Genomic DNA, 26,798 nt, shown 5'->3' with positions numbered 1-26,798 from the left:
ATCCCCCCTCCCCATGATAGGCCCCAGTGCGTGATGTTCCCCTTCCCGAGTCCAAGTGATCTCATTGTTCAGTTCCCACCTATGAGTGAGAACATGCGGTGTTTGGTTTTCTGTTCTTGAAACATTTTTCTTTATGTGATACAGTGATATTTAATGCTGTGTCTCCTGTGGCATCTAAATCTAGATCATATACTCTCAGTAGGAGTTTTTCGACCTTTCAAAAAAATCCTGGATTAGGCAGTCTTTTGGGTAAAATTATATTGTTCCATGATTCGATACTTGTGTGAGAAGAGTATTGGGGAAAAGATATGAATTATAATTTTTTCACGTCATGCATCTATTAAATACTATCCAGAAGCTTGAGGAATTAAGTTTGTTGGCTGAGGTTCCTAATATTATGAGCATGCCATATTTGAAATTTGGCCATGATGAATAGTAAAGAGAATTCAATGCTTCAATTATTTCAATTATTTCAATATCCCTGGAAGAAAGAGCCTTTCATAAAAAATAGACCCTCCTTCCTTGAGAAACCTAATATAGTCCTACCCTATGACCCAGCTTTCCCTCCTCTGAAGTGGCTGATCTGAAGTCAAATGCTCTAGGATCCCCTCTTTGTGAAATCACTGGTTTCTTAATCAGATGTCTTTTTTCATGCTGACCAGGCATTAGCCCACTTATCTTGGAACATTTAGGCCTTAATAGGAGGGACCTAGAAAATTGTCCTTCTTGTGATCTTCCTGGAAGATATCAGACCCTGTACTGAGATGCTCAAACCTGCAGACTCACTTCTAGAATTCCATTACCTCTGCATATGTAGGTCACCACGAGGAGCAGAGCTTTGAGTCTTCTCTAGGACTTCAGCTGTATTCTAAATGTTACTGGAGTTGCTATTCCTGATTCTTTTTGATGTTTATTTTTAGAATTGATACATCATATTTTTACTTTTACATATTAATGGGATACATGTGATATTTTGTTACATATATAGAAAGTGTAATGATCAAGTCAGAGTATTTGGACTATCCATCACTTTGAGTATTGGTCATTTCTATGTGTTGGGAGCAGTTCAAGTTCTCTCTTCTAGCTCTATTTAAATATACAATACATTGTTGTTAACTATGGGCACACCACTCTCCTATTGAACACTAGAACTTATTTTTCTAATTGTATGTTTGTACACATTAATCAACTTCTCTTTACTCTTCCTCCACATTGACCACCACACACCCTTCCCAGCCTCTGATAACCAACAAGCTAATCTCTATTTCCATGAGATCCACTTTTTTTTTTTAGCTCCCACGTATGAGCGAGAACATGCAATATTTGTCTTTCTGTGGCTGGCTTGTTTCACATAACGTAATGATCTCTGGTTCAATCCATGTTGCTGCAAATAACATAATTTTATCCTTTTCATGGCTGAATAGTATGCCATTATGTATATATATCACATTTTCTTTATGCATTCATTCACTGATGGACATTCAAGTTGATTCCCTATCTTGGCACTTGTGAATATTGTTGCAGTAAACATGGGGGTGCAGGTATCTCTTTGATATACAGATTTTCTTTACTTTGGATAAATACTCAGTGGTAGAATTGCTGGATCACATGGTAGTTCTATTTTCAGTTTTTTTTAGAAATCTCCATACTGTTTTCCACAGTGGCTGTACTAATTTACACTCCAACCAAATGCATATGAGTTTATTTTTCTGTGCATCCTCACTAGCATCTGATAGTTTTTGTCTTTTTAATAATATCTATTCTTCCTGGGGTAAGATATTATCTCAGTGTGGTTTTGATTTGCATTTACCTGATGATTAGTGATGCTGGATATTTTTTCATATACCTGTTGACCATTTGTGTGTCTTATTTTGAGGAATGTCTATTCATACCCTTTGACCACTTTGTAATAAAATTATTTATTTATATATTTTTTGCCATTGAGTTCCTTGTGTATTCTGGATATTAGTCCCTTGTTGGATGAATAGTTTGCAAATATTTCTCCTGATCAACATGTTATCTCTTCATTCTATTGGTTGTTTCCTTTTCTGCACAGAAGCTTTTTAGTTTACCATAGTCCCATTTGTCTATTTTTGGTTTTGTTGCCTGTGCTTTTGAGGTCTTAGCCATAAAATCTTTGCCTTGGGCCAGTGTCCTAAAGTGTCTCCCCTAAGGTTTCTTCTAGTAGTCTTAAAGTTTTGGGTCTTATGTTTAAGTCTTTAATCCATCTTGAGTTGATTTTTAGACATGCTGAGAGATAGGGGTGCATTTTCATTCTTCTGCACATGAATTTTCCGCTTTCCCACCACCATTTGTTGAAGAGGATGTCCTTTCCCCAGTGTATGTTCTTGGTACCTTTGTCCAAAATTAGTTGGCTGCAAATATGTGGATTTATTTCTGGGTTCTCTATTATGTTTCATTGGTCTATGTATCTGTTTTTGTACCAATACCATGCTGTTTTGGTTGCTGTAACCTTGTAATACATGTAGAAGTCAGGTAGTGTAATGCTTCAGCTTTGTTCTTTGTGCTTAGGATTGCTTTGGCTCTTCAAGCTCTTTTTTTGGTTCTATACTAATTTTAGATTTTTTTTTTAATTCCGTGAAAAATAACATTGGTATTTTGATAAGGATTGGATTGAATCTGTAGATTGCTTTGGGTAGTATGGTTGTTTTAACAATATTAAATTTTCTGATCCATAAGCATGGGATGTCTTTCCATTTTTTAGTGTCCTCCTCAATTTTCTTCATCAATGTTTTGCAGTTTTCCTTGTGGAGATCCTTCACCACCTTAAAGCCTTGAAACACAACTTACAAATCTATGACACACAGCAAAAGTTGTGCTAGGAGAAAAGTTTATAGCAATAAATGCCTACTTCAAAAAAGTAGAAAATACTTCAAATAAACATTTTGATAATGCACCTGAAAGAATTGGAAAAGCAAGAGCAAAACAAACCCAGAATGAGTAGAAGGAAATAACTAATAAAAATCAGAACAGAGATAAATGAAATACTGACTAAAAAATAATGCTAAGAATCACAACCTTACATTTATTCCCAGGTATTTTATGTTTGGTAGCTATTGTGAAATTGCTTTCTTGATGTAGCTTTTTTTATTGGTTATTTTATTATTGGTATATAAAATGCTACTGATTTTGTGTTTTGGTTTTGTATCCTGTCACTTTACTGAAATTGTTTATCAGCTCTAAAAGTTTTGGTGGAGTTTTTGACTTTTGTCACAGTAAGATTACGGTATTTTCAAAAGGACAATTTGATTTCCTCTTTTCCAATGTGGATGCCTTTTTTTTTTTTTTTTTTTTTTTAAACAGAGTCTCACTCTGTTGCCCAGGCTGGAGTGCAGTGGTGTGATCTTGGCTCACTGCAACCTCTGCCTCCCAGGTTCAAGTGATTATCCTGCTTCGGCATCCTACACCCAGCTAATTTTTGTATTTTTAGTAGAGATGAGGTTTCACCATGTTGGTCAGGCTGGTCTTGAACTCCTGACCTCAGGAGATCTGCCCGCCTTGGCCTCCCAATGTGCTGGGATGACAGGTGTGAGCCATTGTGCCTGGTTCCAATGTAGATGTCTTTTATTATTTTTCTCATGCCAGATTGCCAAGTACTTTCAGTACTATGTTGAATAAGAGTGGCAAAAATGGGCATCATTGTCTTATTTCAATTCTTAGAAGAAGGGATTTCAGTTTTTCCTTTTCTGATATGATGTTAACTGTGGATTTGTGATATATGGCTTTTATTAAGTTGAAGTGTTTCTTCTATGTTTAATTTTTTGAGAGTTTTTTTTTTTTTTTTTTTATTGTGAAAGGATGTTGAATTTTATCAGATGCTTTTTCAGCAGGTATTGGGATTGCCAGATGGCTTTTATCCTTCTTTGTAAATATGCGATATATGACAGTTATTGAATTGTGTATGTTGAACCATTCTTGTATCCCTGGTATAAATGCCACTTGATCGTGGCTTATTCTAGTTTTGATGCGTATTAGATTAAGTAAGCTAGTGTTTTGTTTTTGTGTCTATGTTCATGTGAAATATTGGCAGGCAGTGTTCTTTTTCTGTTGAGCCTTTGTCAGGTTTTAGTATCAGGGTAATGCTGACCTTGTAGAATGAATTAGGGAGAATTCTCACCTCTTCAGTTTTTTGGAATAGTTGGAGAAAAACTCGTGTTCTTTGTTAGTTTAGTAGAATTCAGCAGTGAAGCCATCTGGTCCTGGGTTTTTCTTTGACGGGAGAAAGAAAAACCCAGTCTCCCATCTCAGACTTTTTTTATTATTATTATTATTTCACTGATTCAATCTCATTACTGATTATTGGTCTATTCACGTATTCTATTTCTTCCTAGTTCAATCTTGGTAGGTTGTATGTGTTCAGGAATTTATCCTTTTCCTCTAGCTTCTCCAGTTTCTTACTGTATAGTTCTTCATAATAGTTTCTGATAATCTTTGCATATCCGTGGTCTCAGTTGTAATAGCTTTTTTGTTGTTGTTGTTTCTGATTTTGTTCATCTGGGTCTTTTGGTTAGTCTATCTAGCAGTTTGTCGATTGTACTTATCTTTCAAAAAATGAAGTTTTCATTTTGTTGATCCTTAGATTATTTTTTAGTCAGTATTTCATTTATCTCTGTTCTGATCTTTATTAGTCATTTCCTTCTACTCATTCTGGGTTTGTTCTGCTCTTGTTTTTCTAGTTCTTTCACATGCATTATTAGAATATTTATTTGAAGTTTTTCTACTTTTTTGACGTAGGCATTTATTGCTGTAAACTTTTAGCACAACTTTTGCTGTGTGCAATAGATTTTGGTATGTTGGGTTTCAATTTTCCTCTGTTTCAAGAAAGTTTTTGATTTCCTCCTTAATTTCTTCCTTGAGTAAATAGTCAATCAGGATCATGTTTAACTTCCATATATTTGTACAGTTTCCAAAGTTCCTTTGTTACTGATTTTTAGTTTTATTTTATTGTAGTCTAAGAAGATACTTGATATAATTTTTATTTTTGTGATTGTTGAGTCTTGTTGTTGTCCTAACATTTGGTCTATCCTGCAGAATGGTTCATGTGCTGATGAGAAGAAAGTATATCTGTAACTTGTGAATGAAATGATCTGTAAATGTCTGTTAGTTCTAAGTTGGTCTAATATATAGCTTAAATCCAATGGTTTTTTGTTGTTGTTAATTTTCTGTCTTGATGATCTGCCTAATGCTGAGAGTTGGGTGTTAAAGTCCCCAACTATTATTATATTAGAGTCTACCTGTTCTTTTATATCTGATACTATTTGCTTTATAAATCTTTGTGCTCTGGTGTTGAGTGCACATATGTTTAGAATTGTTATGTCCTCTTGTTCAACTAATCTCTTTATCAGTGTGTAATGACATTTGTCTTTTTTTTTTTTTTTTTTTTTTTAACAGTTTTTGACTTATAGTCTGTTTTATCTGCTACAAGTATAGCTACGGCTGTTTGCTTTTGATTCTGTTCATGTGGAATATATTTTTCTATTCCCTGACTTTAACCTATATGTTTCTTTACAGGTGAGATGAGTTTCTAGTAGGCAGCATATAGTTCAGTGTTTTTTAAAAATTCATTATTTCAGTCAATATCTTTTAAATGAAAATTTAATGCCTTTGTATTCAAGATTATTATTGATAAGTGAGGGCTTATTCCTGTCATTTTATGAATTTTTTTCTGGTTGTTTTGCATATATGAAGAAACCTTTGTTCCTTTCTTTTTCTCACATTGTTAATCATTGTGGTTTGGTGGTTTTCTGTAGCAGTAACATTTGAATCCTTTCTCTCTCTCTCTCCTTTTTTTTTTTTTTTTTTCAGTTGAGATGGAGTGTTGCTCTCTTGCCCAGGCTGGAGTGCAGTGGTGTGATCTCAGCTCACTGCAATGTCTGCCTCCCAGGTTCAAGCAATCCTTTCACCTCAGCCTCCTGAGGAGCTGGGACTACAGGCACATGCCACCATGCCCAACTTATTTTTGTATTTTAGTTGCCATGGGTTTTGCCACTTTGGCCAGGCTGATCTCAAACTCCTGACCTCAAGTGACCCGCTTACCTCAGCCTCCCGAATTGCTAGGATTACAGGCATGAGTCACCATACCAGGTCTCCTTTCTCTTCTTTATTTGTGTGTTTACTCTACCAGTGAGTTTTATACTTTCACATGTTTTCATGATGGTAGATATTGTTCTTTCATTTCCAGTTGTAGGACTCCCTTAAGCATTTCTTGCAGATACAGTCTAGTGGTGATATCTTTTCTCAGCTTTTGCTTGTCTTGAAAATACTTTATTTCTCCTTCATTTATGAGGATAACTTTGCTGTGTATAGTATTCTTGCATAATATTCCCACCCCACCAGCACTTTTAATATATCATCTAATTTTCTCCTGGCCTATAAGGTTTCTATTGAGAAATTCCCTGTTAGTCTAATAGAGGTTCCCTCATAAGTGACTAGACACTTTTCTCTTGGTGTTTTTAGAATTCTCTTTTTGCTTTTGACTTTTGACAGTTTGACTATAATGTGCTGTGGAGATGTTTTTGAATTGTGTCTATTTGGGGATCTGTAAGCTTTCTCTATCTGGATGTCTACAACTCTTACTAGAGTTAGGGATTTTTCAGCCACTATTTTGTTAAATAGGTTTTCTATTTTTCTTTTTTTTGAGACGGAGTCTCGCTCTGTCACCCAAGCTGGAGTGTACTGGCCAGATCTCAGCTCACTGCAAGCTCTGCCTCCTGGGTTCACGCCATTCTCCTGCCTCAGCCTCCCGAGTAGCTGGGACTACAGGCGCCCGCCACCTCGCCCGGCTAGTTTTTTGTATTTTTTTTTAGTAGAGATGGGGTTTCACCATGTTAGCCAGGATGGTCTCGATCTCCTGACCTCGTGATCCGCCCGCCTCGGCCTCCCAAAGTGCTGGGATTACAGGCTTGAGCCACCGTGCCCGGCCGGTTTTCTATTTTTCTATTGCCTTCTATTATTCTATTGTCTTACTGTTGTCTTCTGGGACACTGAATATTTAAATAATTGGCCACCTTAAGGTGACTCATATGTCATGTAGGGTTTGTTCATTCTTTTTTCTTCATTTTTATCTTACTGGTTTTTTTCCCAAAGACCTGTTTTCAAGCTCTGAAATTGTTTCTTCTGTTCTAGCTGTCTATTGTTGAAGTATTTTTTATTTCATTTAATAAATTATTCATTTCCAGGATTTCTGTTTGGTTCTCTTTACCTATATCTATCTGTTTGGTAAATTTGTCATTCATATTCTGAATTGTTTTTGTGATATATTTATATTGTTCATCTGTGTTCTTTAGCATAACAGGGTGATTATAGTAAAATTAATTTAATTGTACATTTGAAAATCACTGAGCTTCTTTAATATCAATATGTTGAATTCTTTTCCCGGGATTTTGTAAATTTCCTTTTTACTATAATCTGTTGCTAGAGAATTATTACTTTTTTTGGAGGTGTCGTGTTTCCTTGCTTTTTCATGTTTCTTTTGTCCTTATGTTGATATCTGCGCATCTGATAAAACAGTCACTTCTCCCATTTTTTTTGGATTTGCTTTTGTAGGCGAGAGCTTTTTCCTGAAGATGTATCAGTGGTGTTAGTTAGCTAGGACACGTTGGTTTTACTTCTGGGTGTGTGCAGTAGTAGTCTCCATGTAATTTCTTCACCTGTAAATGGTGTTAGTGGTGTCTGTGATTTTCTCAGTGACTTTGGTTGCAGTTGTTAGTGGAGGCTGTGGTGAAGTTTTGCTGGGAACAAAAACACCAGACAGTCCAATCCTCAGGCCCAAGTGAAGGCAGTTGCAGGCTGAGCATGCATTTCCTTGGTCCTCAGGGTGGCATATGATTGCATTGGTGTTAGCTGTTCTAGGCAATTTGGTTCTTGGGTCGCCAGGTGGCTTGCTGACTTGCTCGAGTGCCAGCAACAGTGGCAGTGGGCCAGGTGGGTGGGTGGGTCCTTAGGACCCTGGGCAGTGGGCAGGGCACGAGTAATAGCAGTAGCCATAGCAGGACAACCCTCTAGCTCCCAAGTGGCCTGTGCTGGTATTGGTAGCAGCTGTGATGGGTGAGGAGGGCCAGTCTTGAGGCACACAGGTGGTGCACGCAGGTGGGTGCCTGCTATGCTGGTAGCTGCAGATTGAGTGGGCCTGTCCTCAATCCCGTGAGAGGAGTGCTCAGATGCCAATGGTGGTAAATGGGACAGGGTGAACTCAAGGCTCTCAGATAATACATTTTGGTATTGGGAAGGATAAAGATGGGTCAGGTAGGTGTGTCCTCTGGCCCTCTGGTAGTGCATACAGGTGCTGGCTATGGTAGGCAGGGGTGGGGTGATCTCTAGGGCCCAAGTGGAATGTTTGCATGAGGACAGCAGTGGCTGTCATGGCCCTGCTCTTGGGTGGGTTGCTTTTAGTGGCAGCAGTCATAGACAGGCAGCTGGGGAGTATATGCTTTCACCCCAGTTGATGGCTGCAGGTAAGGTAGCCTGTCCTCAGGTCACTTGTAAGTGCACAGTGGCTCTGCTGCTGAGGTGGCAGGGTTGCTGCCAGTGGCTTGTGCTTTGGCCCTGGGTGCAGCAGCCAATAGTGGCAGTGGCTGTGCGTGTGGGAGTCTTCTCTCAGGGGACATGAAAACGCACAGAGGTTCCACTGGGAGTGGCAGGCTTGTTGCCAAGGCTCGCGCTTTTGGCCTGGAGGCAGCAGCCAGCAGTGGTGATGGCTAAAGTTTAGGGATGCCAGTGGGGCTCCAGGAATGTGGAGATACAGGGGCTGTTGGACCTTATAGCACAATGCAGTCTGGTGAGGGCTGGGCTCTCAAAATAGCACCTTCCTGTAGCTTCTTAGGACTTGTGGGGGTGGTTGTGGGACCCAGTGTGAGCTCCCTCTCTGGAGTAATACCATTGTACCGTCTCCAGGTAGCTACCTACGTTAGTTTCAGGGCCCACAATGGTCAAAGGGCTTTCCTATGGGTAGGGTTGCATGAGTCCATGGTGAGAATGTGGACCACAGGGAGCCCCTTACCTATCCTTCCCTGCATTGGGGAGCCTCTCCAGGATCCCAGCTGATCCTGGCCGAGAAAGCTGACTGACTTCCCTCTCCTTCCTTGCCTTAGGTATTTGTTGCCACTTCTTGGTTGAATTCCAGTGTTCTTTCTTAGATGATCTATTCAAAGTGTAATAATATACTTGCTATTTTGGTTCTTCTTTGTGGAGGAGGCAAGTACCAGATGCCTCTAGTCAGCCATCTTGAAGACTCTCTGTTCCTGATTCCTTGTTGAGCTATGTCGACAGATATTTCATCCCAGTTTTTCTGTTCTTCAGTCGCCCAATGTTGAGACTTTGGACATCTCTTGCTGAAGTCACCTAAGCTAGGTAACCAGAGGATGACTGAATTCTATGTAAGTATTAATTTATATCAGTACTAATAAATAAATTAGAAAGACATATACAAATTACCTAACCTGGGACTAGTAAAGACACAAACTCATGTTAGCAGGGCCACCATCACTAATTTAGTTAGATCTGCGTTCTGAATATTCCCAAGGAATTCGGACCATGAGGCCTCTTGGCCTCTAGCATAAAACCAGTTGATATCAATAAATAGATAGTGATAAGATGACAACCATCAGCTTAATAACAGAGAAGGAAGAAGGTGAGGGGAAAGAAGAGGAGAGCAGCAGGAAAGAGAGGCCTTTACTCAGCCCTTTTTCTATTTTCCAGGTCATAGGGCAGGGACAAACATCTTTGAATACAACCTCTATGTGGTTAATCGATCCCTCATTTACAAAGTCCAGGTTTGATTACACAAATAATTGTCTTCTATTCTATTCTAGCCCAACCCAATCACAGTTCTTTTTGTAACTCTTTGAATCTTTTCTTGGTGTACAGACTTTGTGGCCAATTTAACAAGGTCTGTGAAAGTGAGTTAGTTTTACACGTGCTGTTTAATTTGGTGTGCCTTACAAGTTACATGGAATATCTGGAATTACACTAGTATTGCTAGAAAGACCTGATAACTCAGCCATTCGTTTCTTCCAATCACATCTGAAAAATCACTTTTCTCTTTGCTTCTAAATGTTTTGCTCCCATGTGGTTATTTAATTCTGCAAATGGCACAGGGACAAAATTTTTATGACTAATAATGTGCAAGCAAATGTGTGTTCCATCTGATGTGTGGGCGACCTCTCTGGTATGATATAACTTAGTATGCTGTTGTATTTGTCAAGTGCTTGGATATACAGGTAACAGGGTAGTAAATGTGCTTACATTACATGTGCTTGGTCTTTGTTAGATGTGATCCATAGAATTGCTTTGAGGAAAGCTAAATTCCCCATTACCTAGAACAAAATGCATTTGGATGTACCCACTGTACCTATGATCAAAGCAATATTCATGCATGATATTCTGGGGGTGCATGAAGAAGCAGGGTTGACATAATGCAGAAGATCTTTAGACCTACCTTGAGTCCTAATGGGAGGAAACCTCCATCTGATTTTCAGATAATACATGTTCTTTTCACTCAATTCCAGTGGCTGCCCTAGGGCATTTTTTCCCCTAGGGGATGTTTGGCAAAGTCTAGAGACAATTTTGGTTGTCATAATGGCAAGGGATGCTACTGGCTAAACATCTTGCAACACTTAGCGTCCTACTCTGCTAAATGTCTTACAATGGACAGAACATGTCCTTCATCTCCAACCCAAAATTATACAGTCCAAAATGTCAACAGTGCCAAAGTTGAGAACCCCATTCCATTCAATCAGTCGTTTATCCATTTTACTGATCTAGGCTGAAATTTATTTATTTATTTATTTTATTTATTTATTTATTTATTTATTTTTTGAGACGGAGTCTCGCTCTGTCGCCCAGGCTGGAGTGCAGTGGCCGGATCTCAGCTCACTGCAAGCTCCGCCTCCCGGGTTTACGCCATTCTCCTGCCTCAGCCTCCCAAGTAGCTGGGACTACAGGCGCCCGCCGCCTCGCCCAGCTAGTTTTTTTTTTGTATTTTTTAGTAGAGACGGGGTTTCACCATGTTAGCCAGGATGGTCTCGATTTCCTGACCTCGTGATCCGCCCATCTCGGCCTCCCAAAGTGCTGGGATTACAGGCTTGAGCCACCGCGCCCGGCCTAGGCTGAAATTTAAAATGGCACAATACCAGATAGCACAGTGTAATTTTGTCTAGATAATAATTTCTCTAAGAGGGATAGAGACAGAGATGCTGTACTTGCTAGTTCTTGGAGTTGCTCATAGAAGGATCAGGCTAGTGGATCTCAGGACAAACATTTTCTCTCCAGAGCCATCTCCTAACTTCCTGCTGGCAGTGTGCTGTGGAGCCCTGAGAACCAACTGGCAGTGATCAGTGTTATTTGCTTTGATGTATTCCTGAGGCTGGAGGGATTGTTGAACTATATGAGTGACACATGCCTGGAGGAGAAGAGTATTATAATTCACAAAAGGGAGAAGGAGACTAATTAGAGTAAATCAAAAACAGAATATACCGTGGGAAACATTCAGGGCACAAAATCATCCAGCAAGCTGATGTATGCACACCAAGATCCATGAAAGACGAATAGGGAATCCTGCGGTTTACAAGTTCGTGGGCGACCGCAGGACAATGTGAAACAGGAGAATTTCACAAACAACTGTGATCCTCCATGGTTTCTGTTCTGTTCTTATTTCTTCTGCAGCATGGCTAAAGATTTTAGAACTTAATTTTCATATGTAGTTGCCAGAAAGTGACTTTAGCTTTGGAGAGAACTGAGTTGCAATCCTAGTTCTACTGCATATAAACTATGTGCTCTTAGGCAAGTTATCTAGCTTCTTTAAACCTTAGTGTCCTCATCTATAAAATGAGGAAAATGATACCTGCCTGTTGTGAAGATGAAAGGAGATAGAGTTTGTGAATGTGCTCGCACCGTCTTGGCATGTCCCAGGTGCTTGAAGAATACTCACCCAACTCTTTTGCTCTTGGAGCAGAAGCAACGTCAAATCTCTCCGTTCTACCAAAATGTTGAGCTTTTCAGAATCACTTTCTTATAAGTTTAGGAAGCTCTTTAGAGTGCAATTCACCATCTAGAATCCCTCAGTGGGGGTGGGAGGATAAACAATTGTACTGACATTTAACAGTGTTCTGGGTTTTTCTGTTGTTGGGTAGGGCTCAGTGAGGAGAGAAATGGGAGGAGGAAGAATGCCAAACATGATTCAAGAGGTTCATGGATTGGAAAACAGGGATCTCTAGGAACAGACTGGCTGCTATTTTACCCTCTCAGAGAGTTTCTCAAAGCCTGGTGCATCCATATGGGTTCTAATTTGTATCTTGCATAGTAGTACCTCATTTTTTATAGGAAGATCAGCTCTCTTAAAATAGAGTAAGAACCAAGACAACAACCAATTCATGCATAGGGAGAGTCCAGATGGATATCATGCTATAAAATCTGTACACCATTTGAGGAGAGCCTCATGCTACCATAATCAGGGCTGCCTTACAACCCTATTTTACATACAATTAAACCTTTTGATCTAAGTTACAAGCCAATTATCTCGCTGCAACCAGCAAATTAAAATAAGGGGAAGATACTAAAGATGCTTCTTTGACAAAAGCAAGGAATGGCAGTTCTCTTGAGCAGAGATTTAAGTTTACATACTTCACACAGATCAGGTTGAACATAATAGTAATTTTTATAGCAATAAACATTCATTCTCACTGAGAAAGGTGAGATGATTTTGAGTGTCTTCTGTTTAAGGGCATGGGAAATTTCTCTTCAAAATATTTATATAAATAGATACATAGGTAGATATAGCTTTACAGCTTAAAGACATAAAGATATAGGCTAGACTAATCATTGAGGAATAATTCAGTATGCCAGAATATAGGCAATTAGAGTGCACCCTACAAATACTTCCTGTAGTCCCAGGACATTGGTGCATTCTTAACCTAGGAAGTCAGGGGCTCAGAAGCTAACTATTACTTTCAAGTGGATACATTTAGGTGCTTCAGTTTCTCTTCTTGTAAAATGCAAATAAATTGAGGTCAAGAGAGATGATTGGAGAATGCTCCGAGATCTATAGCTAAGAAGGAGGGGGGAGCATGGCCAGGTGCAGTGGTTCATGCTTACAATCCCAGCACTTTGGGAGGCCGAGATGGGCAGATCATGAGGTCAAGAGATTGAAGCCATCCTGGCCAACATAGTGAAAGCCTGTCTCTACTAAAAATACAAAAATTAGCCAGGCATGGCAGCGCACACCTGTAGTCCCAGCTACTCGGGAGACTGTGGCAGGAGAATCTCTTGAACATGGGAGGTGGAGGTTGCAGTGAGCCGAGATTGCACCACTGCACTCCAGCCTGGCAACAGAGCGAGACTCCATCTCAAACAAACAAACAAACACACGAACAAAATCAAGGAAGGGGAGCATGTTGAAGTGAGAGTATCTATCATATTTAAGGTCCTTCTCTTTTTTGATTAAACATCTCTGGTTGTAGAATGGATATTGGTTGCCTGAAAGTATTAAAATGAAAGGAGTTCATTTCATACTTTCAGGCAATCTACTACAACTCCTTGGTATACCTAGCAGGTACTCATTAAATATTACTATTAATGTAAAATACAGTACTGTAATAATAATAATCAGGGGTAGACCTAGGTTCTGGGGGGCCTGAAGCTTATACAACTTTGGATCTCTCCTTAAGGAGAATAATAGAAAACTACAAATACAAAATTAAGTATGAATAAGGACATTTATCTAGAATAAGAAACTTTTACAAAGCAATGATTTTAAAAGCTGACAAATACCAAAGCTTCACAAAATCAGAAAATAATGTATTTTAAATTGACTTCCTGGCATTGCTTTATAATCCTTTTTTCTCATATCTTTTTTGGCTGAATTTTCTTTGATTGCTCTATTCATATGACATTTTATATAATACCATTTTCTGTAGAGAAAATAAGGATAATTCAACCTCTTCTGTAGCATGGTTGATCAAAATTTGTTTTTTGCTACTGACAAAGAAAAATTTCTTTCAGCTCCACAATTTGTTTTTTTTTGGGGTAATATCAAGTAAACATTTGGGATTATTGTCAAATTTGAGAAAACTTCTATCAAGCTTCTTTTAAGAGCTGTGAGTTTTGAAAGAGCATTTTATAAAGCAGATTCCAGCTCTGTCCATTGCATGCTGCATTTCTCCTCTATGGCTCACATCCAGTGCTAGACGCTGAAGGCAATGTGCTCATGACCACGGGACCTTCGTGTTATGATGCTGGTGAGTCTGCACAGGTCATGATGCTCCTAGAAGCCATTGCTGCAATCAGATGGCCAGCAGTAACTTAGTTATCCACAAAAGTTCCTGCAAATCATACAAATAAATTTCATTAAACCCAAGCTAAATAGATCCTCAACTCAACTCCAATACCACCCACACAGGAATCTTAATTGTGGCTAAAACACCTTCCTCCTGCTAGTGGTACAAAATCATATGCCTATGTAAACACATGACTGGGACTCCATCAGGTATTGAAAGAATCCCATGCAAGTGAGGGACTCCAAAGCTTTAGCTGCATAAGATTTATGGTAACTCTACTTCTGATAGTGACAAATAGCACTGAGGAGAAAATTACAGTTGACCCTTAAACAACATTGGAGGTTAGGGGTACTGACCCCCATGCAGTAGAAAGTCCATGTATAAGTTTTGACTCCCCCAAACTTAAATTCTAATAGCCTATTGTTGACTGGAAGCCTTACTGATAATGTAAACAGTGGAGTAACACATATTTTGTATGTTATATGTATTGTATAGTGTATTCTTACAACCAAGTAAGCTAGAGAAAACAAAGTGTTATTAAAAATTATAAGAAAGAAAAATATATTTATTAAGTGGGAGTGGATCATCTTAAAGGTCTTCATCCTCATCTTTACTTTAAGTAGGTTGATAAGGAGAAGGAAGAGGAGGGGTTAGTCTTGCTGTCTCAGTGGTGGCAGAGGGGGAAGAAAATCCATGTATAAGTGGACCTGCACAGTTCAAACCCATGCTATCCAAGGGCCAACTCTAGTAGAACTGGGCCACCAGTTTGCTCAAGAACTAGCTGTGTGACCTAAGGTTAATCATTTTATTTTTTATGGACCTGGATTTCCCATCTTTAAAGTGAGAAGTTCAAATTAGGGGATGTGTAATGTTCCTGATACCCACAACGATGTGTGATTCTGTGAACACTTTCTGAACAAGCCTAGCAGCGTCAAGGCAGATGGGGAAGAGCAAGAGGAAATAGTTATTCCTGCATTAAGGACCATCCCTTCTCCCACTTTCTCCTCCCACTTTCTCCTCCGACAGAGGTTTGTTTAGCAAACAAATCCCGAGTTTTCCCAATACAGCCAAGCTATGAAAGCTCTGTACCACCCAGTATTGCTACAATGACCAATGTGACAGGTCTATCTTTTATTCTCCCAGGGGTGAGGCATGAGTAGAGAACTGAGCTGTCTGAATGACTTACCCAGGCATTTCTCTTTTGAAAGCCATCTAGGGCGGGAGGAGAATTGCCTGGAGGCAGCTGGGCTCAGGCCAATTCCCTGGTTGGTCCTGAGCATCTCCTGTTTTTGAGGTCCCTAGAAGTCAGACTGTAAGTTTGGGAGGATTCCATGACCTTCTCTCTTTACCTCTTGGCCTTTGATTCCTCTCCTTTGATGGATGGACTGGAAATGGGAGAAAGGTGGGTAGTGACTAGTCCTGCTTGGGCAGTATGTACTTTGAATGCTGCTTCAAGGAAGTCCTGGGAATAGCCAAGATTCTAGTGTGTGTGTGTGTGTTATGTAGAATAAATTCAGCTGCTAGAAGAGTGACCAGAGAGGAAATTCCTTTTTCTGAATATTTGTATCTATTTTGGAATTTGGGTGTCAAGGTAGAGATGGGGAAAGCTTTTGCCTTTCCAAGCACAGAGGCTGACACACAGGCAAGGAACAACTGTTGTTGAAGTTGAAACCTCGTGGCTATTTCCCTTGGCCTGCTACCTTTGGTATGAGTGGGATAGAGGTACTCAGAAAAGAAATGACATTTGAATTACATTTTGAAGACCCAGTAGAAGTTCCTGGGAGATCAAGTTGGGAAAACATTTGTGTAATATCAAAAGGCACCCACTTACTTGTTAATATGGAACTGCTGGCAAATAGAGACTGTCCACTGATACAGGGGTCTCCAACCCTGTATGAGCAGTAGGCAAGTAAGCAGAGCTTCATCTGTATTTACAGCCACTCCCCATCTCTCACATTACCACCTGAGCTCTGCCTCCTGTCAGATTAGCAGTGGCATTAGATTCTCATAGGAGCACGAGCCCTGTCGTGAACTGCGCCTGTGAGGGATTTAGGTTGCTCTCTCCTTATGAGAATCTAATGCCTGATGATCTGTCATTGTTCCCCAACACCCCCAGATGGAACTGTCTAGTTGCAGGAAAACAAGCTCAGGGTTCCCACTGATTCTACATTATGGTGAGTTGTATAATTATTTCATTATATATTATAATGTAATAATAATAGAAAATAAAGTACACAATAAATGTAATGTGCTTGAATCTACTCAAAACTACCACTCCACACCCACCCTGTCAGTGAAAAAATTGTCTTCCACAAAACTAGTCCCTGGTGTCAAAAAGGCTGGGGAGTTCTGTACTGATAGAAAGGCTGATAACGACGTATGGGCATTTGTCATTCCACATCTTGTTCTTTGCATTTATCCATATATATGCATGTTTAAACAAAAAAGGACATGCTACACATACATTTTTGTATATTTAACACTATAACATGAATATCTTCTCACATTAATAAAAATGTCCTACAACAACATTATTATCAATGATTGAACATTATTCCATTGTATTGTGGCAATTTGTTTAATGTTAGGCATTTACAGTGTTTTCAATTTTTCACGATTAGCAACAGTGATGAAGTGATGAGGATCTTCGCAAATAGATGTTTGTCTCTATCCCTTGGGAATAATTGCAGTAAAATTGTTGGGTCAAAGGGTCTGTACATTTTAAAGGCTTTTGATTAAGTATTTCTAAATTACCCATCCAGGAAAGTTGTAGCAATTTACACTCTCTTCAGCAGTGTACGAGAATGCCTATTTCTTCTCACCCTCACCAGGGCTGGACTTTATCAGGCTTTTAAATCTCTCCCCATTTGAGAGGAGAAAGATGGTAATTCATTTTAATTTGCATTTCTTTGATTACTAATGTAATTGAGTTTTTTAAAAAATAAGCCCATTATCTATTTGAATTTCTACTTTTGTAAATTGCCTGTTATTTCTTTTAGGTAAGGGAAAGTTTTACTTTAGGAAAATTCCCCTTAAAACACTAGGGTCAGATTTTTACAAACATTATCTTTTGTTCTCACTCTTCAAAAACATGCCTCCCACTGGAAAAATGAAGAAACGATCTAAAAGGAGGAATGGTGTCTCTGTTAGTAAATGGTGAGTCTATCAGCAAAGGGACTGGGGTGGATTTTAGCTTTTCTGCTTCAGTTCCCAGCTGTTACCTCAGAGTTGGCTCTCAGCCTTCTTAGTTTCTGTTCAGTACCTTTCACCTCTTTATTTTTTCTTTTCTTTTTCTTTTCTTTTCTTTCTGTTTTATTTTTTTATTTTTTTATTTTTTAAATTTTTAAATTTTCATTTTTTGAGACTGAGTCTTACTCTGTTGCCCAGGCTGGAGTCCAGTGGCATGATCTTGGCTCGCTGCAACCTCTGCCTCCTGGGTTCAAGCAATTCTCCTGCCTCAGCTTCCCAAGTAGCTAGGATTACAGGTGCCCACCACCACGCCTGGCTCTTTTGTATTTTTAGTAGAGATGGAGTTTCACCATGTTGGCCAGGCTGGTCTCGAACTCCTGACTTCAGGTAGTCCATGTGCCTTGGCCTCCCAAAGTGCTGGGATTACAGGTGTGAGCCACTGCACCTGGCCTACCTTTCACCTCTTTCACTTGCCTTTCATTTGAGCTATTTGAGTACCTGCATTATCATGCCCCATCCTAGGTTTTAAGCTCCTAAAAGGCAAGGAAAGTTTCTTCTTTACTCTATAATGCCGTGCCACACCTAACACAGTCGCTTGTTCATCACAGGTGCTCACTATGTGAAGTGAACAAATAGGGAATGCCACTTCCCAATAGTACCATTTTACTACTAGGCAAGTTTGAGCTTTCTAGCCCTTCCTCAAACTTGCTAGGTAGTCTAAGAAAAACGACCCAACTTTACAGTGCTTATTCTCTATGCCCCAAAGGAAAGATTGGTAATATTTGTTTATAAGATGCTATGTGTTTTATTGGTTCTTTGAAAATACTGGGAATTACTGTGGAGCTAAAAAACAATTAAGAGCATTCTACACATAAGTCATTAACTACACTTGAAATAAAATATGTGAGTTACCAGTGACATTTCAAGGACTATATTTGTTAATAACTGAGGCTTAACAAATAGAAATTATTTATCAACCTGTCTGAAATGGGAATCCAATAGCTGTTTCTAGGCTTATTGAACAATCCAATTAAGGGACTCTTTATATATAACATGTTTGCCATTTTCCCATTTGAAATATTAAGATGATGTTATATTTAAAACCTGCAACTGGCTATTTGATAGTGGCTCTGTGTCTTCAGCCTTGGACCCTTGGGGGAGGTGAGTCTGCACTCTGCCTTGGCAAGGGGTCCAGAAGGAAGAACTCAGAGGTTTCACTTCCAGCTGAACTTATGGGAGGTGGCCTGTGTCATCTACTCTGGTCTGCTTGTGTGTGCCTGTCTGCAGAAGACACTCTCTGTTGTAGATCTAGTGGGACTCCTAGAGCCCTGCATTTGTGAAAAACAATAGGAACTTAGCTCCTTATGTCCCAAATGCTGACTCAACATCAATATGATGTAGATATCGTACTTCCATGATGGGAGTCCCTTTCCAAGATTTTAACCTCTAAAACAAAAAGTTTGGGAGATTCCAGGAAGGGTGTTTTTTCACTGATGTCACAATTCCATGCATATGAATCCCGTTGAAGTTGTAGACCTTGCTGGCTTAAGGGTTCCACATAGTAGAATGTGGCCAATAACACAACTGTATGCTAGCTGAGGTTGGTGCAAATGACAATGCACACCACGCTTACCCACTTCAGAACTTTTATATGCATGCCAATTCGTATTCCCTCATGAGATGCTGAGGTCCAACCCTACAAGTCTGTTTCTCAGTGAATTCACTTGGAGCCTCGTTCTGATGAGATTCATTGTCAGAGTAGCCCGAGCTGTCAGTGAATTTGACTCTTTTGTCAGAATGTCTTTATTGAACTTCGTGATATGCTCTCATGTGAAAAGGGTTGAAAAAATTGTGGCTGCTAGTGGCGCTAACTGTTCACCATTGGGTTATGGATAAACACTGCGTGGTACCTCAAGTGAGGAAGACCTGAGGTAATATCTTGACAGCTAAAAAATAGATACTGGGATCTCAAAATGACACAATCAGACACTTTGTTTTCCTAAAAATATCCCTCTTGAAGGATGTTTGAGCCGTCTAGGTAGCATTGTGACATCCATCTTGCTTCTAATCCCATGATCCAGGGGAGTAACATAAAGTCACAGAGGTGGATTGTGACTGTGAAGATGAAATTTTAACAGTAACATCCACTTTATTCTAGTCTAGACCTGCCTGTTAAAAAACAGTACCACTAGGTTGTGCTAGAGTATAAACATAGCACGATGTGCGTTTCCTGCCAAATCTGTACTTTATTGGCTATTTCTTTCTTTCTTTTTCTTAAGAAAAAAAAATTCTCTGTTCTCTGTAACTTAGAAGAAGAACGTATCAGAAATATCATTGTGATCACTGTTGTTTGAAATGAAGGACCTTTGAATGATAATATTGTGATTTTTGTGAAGGCCAGAGGTAGTGAAATGCTCAGAATTATTTATACTTACTCCCAGATACCACTTAGTCACCTTCCAACGTCTGGTGCTCTGGGGTGAGGACTACTGCTCCTCTTCAGTTTTCTCCTTGGCGCCTCATTTTCTGTCAACTTGCCAACACTGGAAAGCTCAAGGCTATCTCTCAGGTTCTCTTTCCTCTCTTCCCTGTGTACTTTCCTAGGGCGTCTTCCCCAGTCTCATACCGTGTGTATGTCAAGGGCAATGATGCCCCAGCTATATCTCTGGTCCTGACTTTTCCATGAAACTCCAGACTCATCTATCCAGGATGACCAAGCATTTCAGCCTTCTGGGACAGCTCTGCTTTATACCTACTCTCCTGTTATTAGTAGGACTCATTTCTCTCTCAGAAGATTTCTGTCATGTCATCCAAATACACGAGGTTGGTATTTAAGTCAGATCATGTCACTTTTCCAACTAAAATTCTTTTATAGGAAGGATAGTAAACAGTTGGGAACAATAATAAAATTGACCATATCACTAAAATAGGCAGGGAACCTAGAAGGTATTGAGTGCCATTGTGCTATGTTATTTGCATTTGTTCTCTCATTTAATTTAAACTTCATTTCAGCTCTGTTTTGTGAGTATTGCTCTAGGCAATTTCAGCTAAAGCAAAACACAACCAACCAACCAATCAAGAACAAAAATGTTAGGCTCAGAAAGATTAAAATAACTTGCTTAGGATTACGCAGCCAGTTAAGTATTAGAACTGGGTTTGAATCTTAGTTCTCTCTAGTGCTAAAGCCGAAGGATTATTTGTTTTTTCCAATTACTTTGTTGATGTGATGGCTAATTCATGTGTCAACCTGAGTGGGCTAAGGGATGTCCAGGTAGCTGGTAAAACATTATTTCTAGGGGGGTGTTTCCAGAAGAGATGAGCATTTGGTTCAGTAGGCTGAGTAGAGAAGATCCACTTTCATCAATGTGAATGGGCATAGTCTAATCTGTTGTGGGCCCGAATACAATACAAAGACAGAGGAATGATGAACTTACTCTCTCTTCCTGAGCTGGGACATTATAGCTCCTGGTTCTCTGGCCTTCACATTCTGGGACTTACACAAGCAGAGCAACCCCTACCCCCGATATCTTAGGTCTTCACACTCAACTAGGAGTTACACAGTCAGTTTCCCTGGTTCTTAGAACTTCGGACTTAGACTGAATTATATTAGCTTCTCCAGGTTGCAGATGACAGGTCATGGGACTTCTCAACCTCCATAATTACATGAGCCAATTATCACAATAAATCTCTCTCTCTGGTTCTGATTCTCAAGACAACCCTAATACATTTGACAGCCAAGCATCTTTCTTCATCTGGCCTCAGAAACACTTTTTTTTTTTTAACATGTTTTCATGTTACTTAGGCTAGTTGCTTAGTGGTCTATCAATGGTCATCATCAAAGTCTTGTTGAAGAGTTTTCCTGTGTGATTGTATTGATTAGAATTAGATTTGGCTATGGATGATGGGAACTAAAATCACTATTTTATTCCTTTATTTAAGAATAAAGGAATTCTATTTCTTTATTTAAAGAAATCTGGAGGTGAGTGTTCTGGGGCTCCACACTCATGGCTCTGGTTTCCCTCCAGCCAATGTGATGCAATGATTACCTGCCTTAAGAACACCCCGGGCTCTGGGATGGCTGCTGGGAATCCCCACTAAAATTGGTCTGTTACTAAGGAAAAAGGGGAGAAACCAGCAGTCTCTGCTCTCCTGACTGGCTTTGTTTTCTTTTATTTCTCATTATTTGAGAATTTGTTTTTCAGAAGAAGTCTGAGTATGTAAGGAATAAAGCCTAAAATGAGGTCTATTTGGCATCTGATTGACCTACCTATAATTTCCAATTTTCCCTGTGACTGTTTTGTTGAGCAAGTTTTGTAACTTCTATGACCTAGATACTTTACACAATTATCTCATTTAATTCTCACTAAAGCCTCCAAAGTAAGAATTATCTCTATTTTACAGATGAGGAAACCAAGGCTCGGAATGTGTTTTTAGTGCATATCAAACAATGTATAATGTGCAATGATTAACGCTTCAAGTATGCACAAGAGGTATTTGAAACTCTTCTTGACTTGTTTTAATCAAAAGTTTCCCTCCTGATCACCAAATGGGACACATAATCCTTCATTTTTTTTCTTTATCTAGGTTTTCACAGAAAAAACAAAAACAAACCAACAACAACTAAGCCTAATGTGATTAGAGATGATAGAAGAATGTCATGGTTTTAAAAAATTCACATGCATGCAATCCAACCCCAGGACGTGTGATTTGGTGATTGGGATGGGTGTGGGAGTCTGTAGTTGAGAAAGGTTATGTATAACTCCATTGGTGAGCTTCTGGCACAAGAATAACTGTCAAGAGTTGCTCTGCTGATCTTAGTTTGGTATCTTCTTGATTTGAAAAGTCTCTCCTTATTCCAGTGTTTGTGCTGTCATATTAAACTGCTATCTCTGAATTTCTTGTTACACTGACATTGTTACCATTCTCCTGTATGTCAATATAATGTTTCTTCTCAGAAATTCTCTCTTTCAAGAGATGGCTCTCACCTTTTCCTATGTGGACTCAGTGTCATTTTTAAAGGTGCTGCCAAGGCCTTTAAAAGCAGACTCTCATTGAGATGAACTAGGAGGGCCCTAGTTCATCTTGTTTTTCTCCCTTTGCTTTTCTCTGGAGTAAAGGCTGGTAGAGGAGAATGAGAAGAAAATTATTAAAAGTTCAAATTGGCAGGTAGGATTTCAAAGAACAAAAGTAATTGTATTCATGACACGTCTCCCCTGTGTTTATGCTCACAAAAGGCTGTCTTCGCAAGAACTCTACAGCACCACGTACACTGTTGGCCCTCTGCAAATCAGTACCAATGACAACATCATAATTACACTTCAAAAACAAAGGCAACGAGAAGTTGCATCTTAAATATCCTTTGTTTGGTTGCTCTAGGAACTTCTGTTTGAGTACAGCATTGGAGAGCAGGTACAGGGGTTAAAATATGCTCATAAAATCTAGAACCCAGTGTCTTTTGTTATATTCATAATAAATAAGAATGCTTTCCTGGAGGCTCAGTCATTAAGGGAGGTGATGGGGCAGGAAATGGGAGTTCTTCTTCTCTTGGATTCTGTTTATAATGCAGTCAAACAAGGGTAAGGAGACTTAGCTAAAGCTTTTTTTGGGCGGAGTGGGGAGGTGGGACTAGAAGGCAAATTTATGCTAATAATTAACCATGAATCTGTCAATTTCTCATGTATTGGGCTAAAAAGGGTCTCTTGGCATAAGCATAATAATAGCAACTCCCATTTATATAACATCTACTACTTACCAGACAGAGTACCAGGGACTTTATAGACATGATTTCAAGCTGCCACAGCAAAATTGTGGGTGAGTATTATGTAATACTCTGAGAGTCTCTGAGAGGGCACACAAGGGATGCATAGCTAGTAAGTGTTGATACCAAGATTTAAACCCACAGGGTCCAAAGTGCTTGCTCCTTTCTCTAGACTATTGGCTTGATTAGGACTCATTTTGTTGCAAGTAACTAAAGCCTAGTTCTGAATTTCGACCAACTCAACTTAAACCACACTCTGGGTTTAGTAAAGCTAATATAATTCAATTCCAGTTTACATATAAAAGAGAATTTATTACAGAGATACGAAGGTTTCTCACCAGACACTAAAGTGAGTCTGTGTCTCCTGAGTGAATTGGAACCAGTGCTGAAGTGTAGGTAGGACTCACGCAGATTTTTGTCTTTGCTTTTTTTTGCACACCTCAGTTCACTTTTCCTTCTTGCTACAGAGGGGCTTCTTCTGGCTCCAATACTGCCAACAGTTGCTGAGTTCAGCACGATACTGTCAAGGCACCTGAAGAGACACCAGATTCAATAGTCGTGATAATGATTGGCCCAGCTTAAATGAGCTGCCTACCCCTGGACCCATTAACTGGGGCTAATGGGGAGGTTAAAACTATAGAAACATGATTGCCCCCACAATGGCCAGGTGGTATAAAAATGGAAGAGCATATCTCAGAAAAGTAGTTTGTGTGTGTGTGTGTGTGTGTGTGTGTGTGTGTGTGTATGTGTGTATGTATTTGCATGTTTGTCTGTATGTGGAAACTAGTAGACAAAAAGTTGTCCAGTATGACTGTGCAGACTGCAGGTATCTCCTGGTTGTGGGGTCCTAGTAGCTGCATAGTTTGCCACACATCACTTTTAATTCTATCCCTGTGGATGGCTCCCCACAAGGGACAAAAGTAGAAGGATTTGCGTGGTGCCTGAAGAAAGCCATGGAAGAAAACAATTTGTCCATAATCTATTCTCAGCATCAAATCTAAATGTCTGTTAACTATTTATAAACTAACTCGATTTCCATTCATTCATGTACACATTATTCATTCATTCTCACACTCACTCCTTGTGAAGAGACCACCAAACAGGCTTTGTGTGAGCAACAAGGCTGTTTATTTCACCTGCGTGCAGGCGGGCGGAATCTGAAAAGAGAGTCAGAAAAGGGTGGTGGGATTATCATTAGTTCTTATAGGTTTTGGGATAGGCAGTGGAGTTAGGAGCAATGTATTGCGGGCAGCGGGTGGATCACACAAAGTACATTCTCAAGAGTGGGGAGAACTACAATGAACCTTCTTAAGGGTGGGGAAATTACAAAGAACCTTCTTAAGGGTGGGGAGATTAAAAGTACATTGATCAGTTAGGGTGGGGCAGAAACAGATCACAATGGTGGAAGGTCATTAGTTAAGGCTATTTTCACTTCTTTTGTGGATCTTCAATTGCTTCAGGCCATCTGGATGTATACCTGCAAGTCACAGGGGATACATGGCTTAGCTTGGGCTCAGAGGCCTGACACATTCAAGTACTCATTTTTCATTTAATAAACTGAACACAAGAAACAAAGCCTCAAATATAGAGGCTGCCATTGCCTATAGGATAAAATCTAAACTCCCATTAAGGTCTGCATTCCCAGGTCATCTTTTGCTTTCCCCTGCATGTACTTGTGGCCCTAAGATATGTTGCAGTGTTCTTTTACCTTGTTTACTTGAAGATGAACACCTATTGGCTTTAAGGCAAAGTTCCAGCATTCTCTCCCCAGCCTTGTCTTTGCAACACTCTCCTTGCTCTTAATGCAAAGCTAAGTCACTCCTAATGTTACCATAGTACTCAGTGAGCCTGTCTTCAGGATGCTCATTAACCTGCAGTATACTTGTCTGTCAGTGAGAAGATGGTGTCTCCTGGAAACACTTTGTCAAATGCTAAAAAATTGTATTACGTATGCAAATCAATACTGATTGTGATGGTAGATGTGCCCTCCCTCTTAGACCTGACCTCATGGAGAAGAGCACAAGGTGCATGGGTAGATGCAGTGGCTGTGAACCACCTCCACTGCAGAACAGCTTGCACTTCTCTGTTTGTGGGTCTGTCTCCACCATTGTGCCACTGGCACAAATTGTTTCTCACTAATTGTGGATCCCTAGTGACTAGCAGAATTTTTGGCACATTTTTGTTTCTCAATAAAGGTCTTTTGGTTCAATGCAAAAATGAGTAAAATATAAGACAGGAACATTAAGTGCTATAGAAATATCTCCTTGGCATAATAAATGTGTTTCTGGTTTCTGCCCCAAGGATATAAGAAATTTTGGGCTCATGTATTTCCTACTACCTACTTCCCTCTCCCTTTCCCTTTATGTTCTTCTTTGCTTTTATGGATTTTTTTTTTTTTTAAGATGGAGTCCCACTCTGTTGCCCAGGCTGGAGTGCAGTGGCATGATCCCAACTCACTGCAACCTCTGCTTCCTGGGTTCAAGTGATTCTCCTGCCTCAGCCTCCTGAGTAGCTGGGACTACAGGCATGCACCACCATACCTGCCTAATATTTGTATTTTTTAGTAGAGACAGGGTTTCACCATGTTGGCCAGGCTGGTCTCGAACTCCTGACCTCAGGTGATCTGCCTGCCTCAATCTCCCAAAGTTCTGGGATTACAGGTGTGAGCTGCTGTGCTTGGCCTGCTTTTATCATTTTTTATTATAGAAAAGGTCTATAGTCATTTTAGAACAATTGAAAATTGAATAAGCAAAAATAATTTGTCATTTTACTATTAAGGAATAACAACTATTGACATCTACTTTCCCAGATATTTTCTATGCCAAAATATACATCAGTGTGGGTTATTTTTAAAACAAATTTAATCATCCCCTTTAAATAGAGATTAGGCAAATATGTAAATGTGCAAATCACAAAGAAATAGGTCTAAAAGGGATCTTATTTAAGATTAGAGTTTCAAACAGTAGTGTTTGCTGCTTTGGGAGATGCTAAGTTCCTTGTCCCTGGATGTATTTAAAAAACCAAAAAGATTAGAAACTTCCTCCTTTGCAAGTTGTAGGGATGATTCAAGTATTTGACAATAGTCATATTAAGGAACTAAAGTCTGAGTTTCTGATCTGTTTGGAGAATCCTCATGGATTCTAAGAGGAATCCACATTTCTAAAGTGTCTCCTGTGTTGACAGCCAGAAGACCTAGTGTTCTGCAGCCCTGTCTCAACCAGCATAATCCTGAAAGGCAGCCTCTCAGAGGTTAATCTTTGAACACACTCTTAGGTTTACTTACGCTTTTCAGGTTGACAGATGAATTTTCATTCCACAATGTGGTGTACTTCAGTGTTGCCTAATGTAGTCATTGTGCAATTAGCATTAATTTAGTTATAAGATAAAATGAAACAAATTTGGCTTTTTGAAAAGGAGGACTTTCATACAAGGCCAAACTTAAGGGAAAGAAAGCCAGAGAACATTTCAACTCAAAAAGCAATTTGCTTTGCACAAGGAAGTCAGAAAATTACAGCCCATCATACCTAATTACTACACACATTTGCGTTTGAATGTGCGCT

The 26,798-nt window shown here is 39.5% G+C and overlaps 1 long non-coding RNA gene across 1 annotated transcript in view; it reads right to left on the bottom strand.

Annotated features, from left to right (window-relative positions):
- The window catches only part of LOC108520594 (uncharacterized), a 36,652-nt gene extending 15,624 nt beyond the window's left edge, over nt 1-21,028 (bottom strand). Inside the window, exons 1-3 of the long non-coding RNA XR_001882938.1 lie at nt 20,915-21,028; nt 14,190-14,278; nt 11,948-12,067 (exon numbers count right to left, since the gene is read on the bottom strand). This is a non-coding gene — a long non-coding RNA (uncharacterized LOC108520594). The remainder of the gene's footprint in view (nt 1-11,947; nt 12,068-14,189; nt 14,279-20,914) is intronic.
- Between the last annotated feature and the right edge of the window lie 5,770 nt (nt 21,029-26,798).

This window comes from Rhinopithecus bieti, unplaced genomic scaffold, assembly GCF_001698545.2.
Source record: "Rhinopithecus bieti isolate Rb0 unplaced genomic scaffold, ASM169854v2 scaffold_52883, whole genome shotgun sequence".
Lineage (NCBI taxonomy): Eukaryota > Metazoa > Chordata > Mammalia > Primates > Cercopithecidae > Rhinopithecus > Rhinopithecus bieti.
Note: the sequence above shows the minus strand (reverse complement) of the source record. Positions and strands in the feature narration are given on the sequence as shown.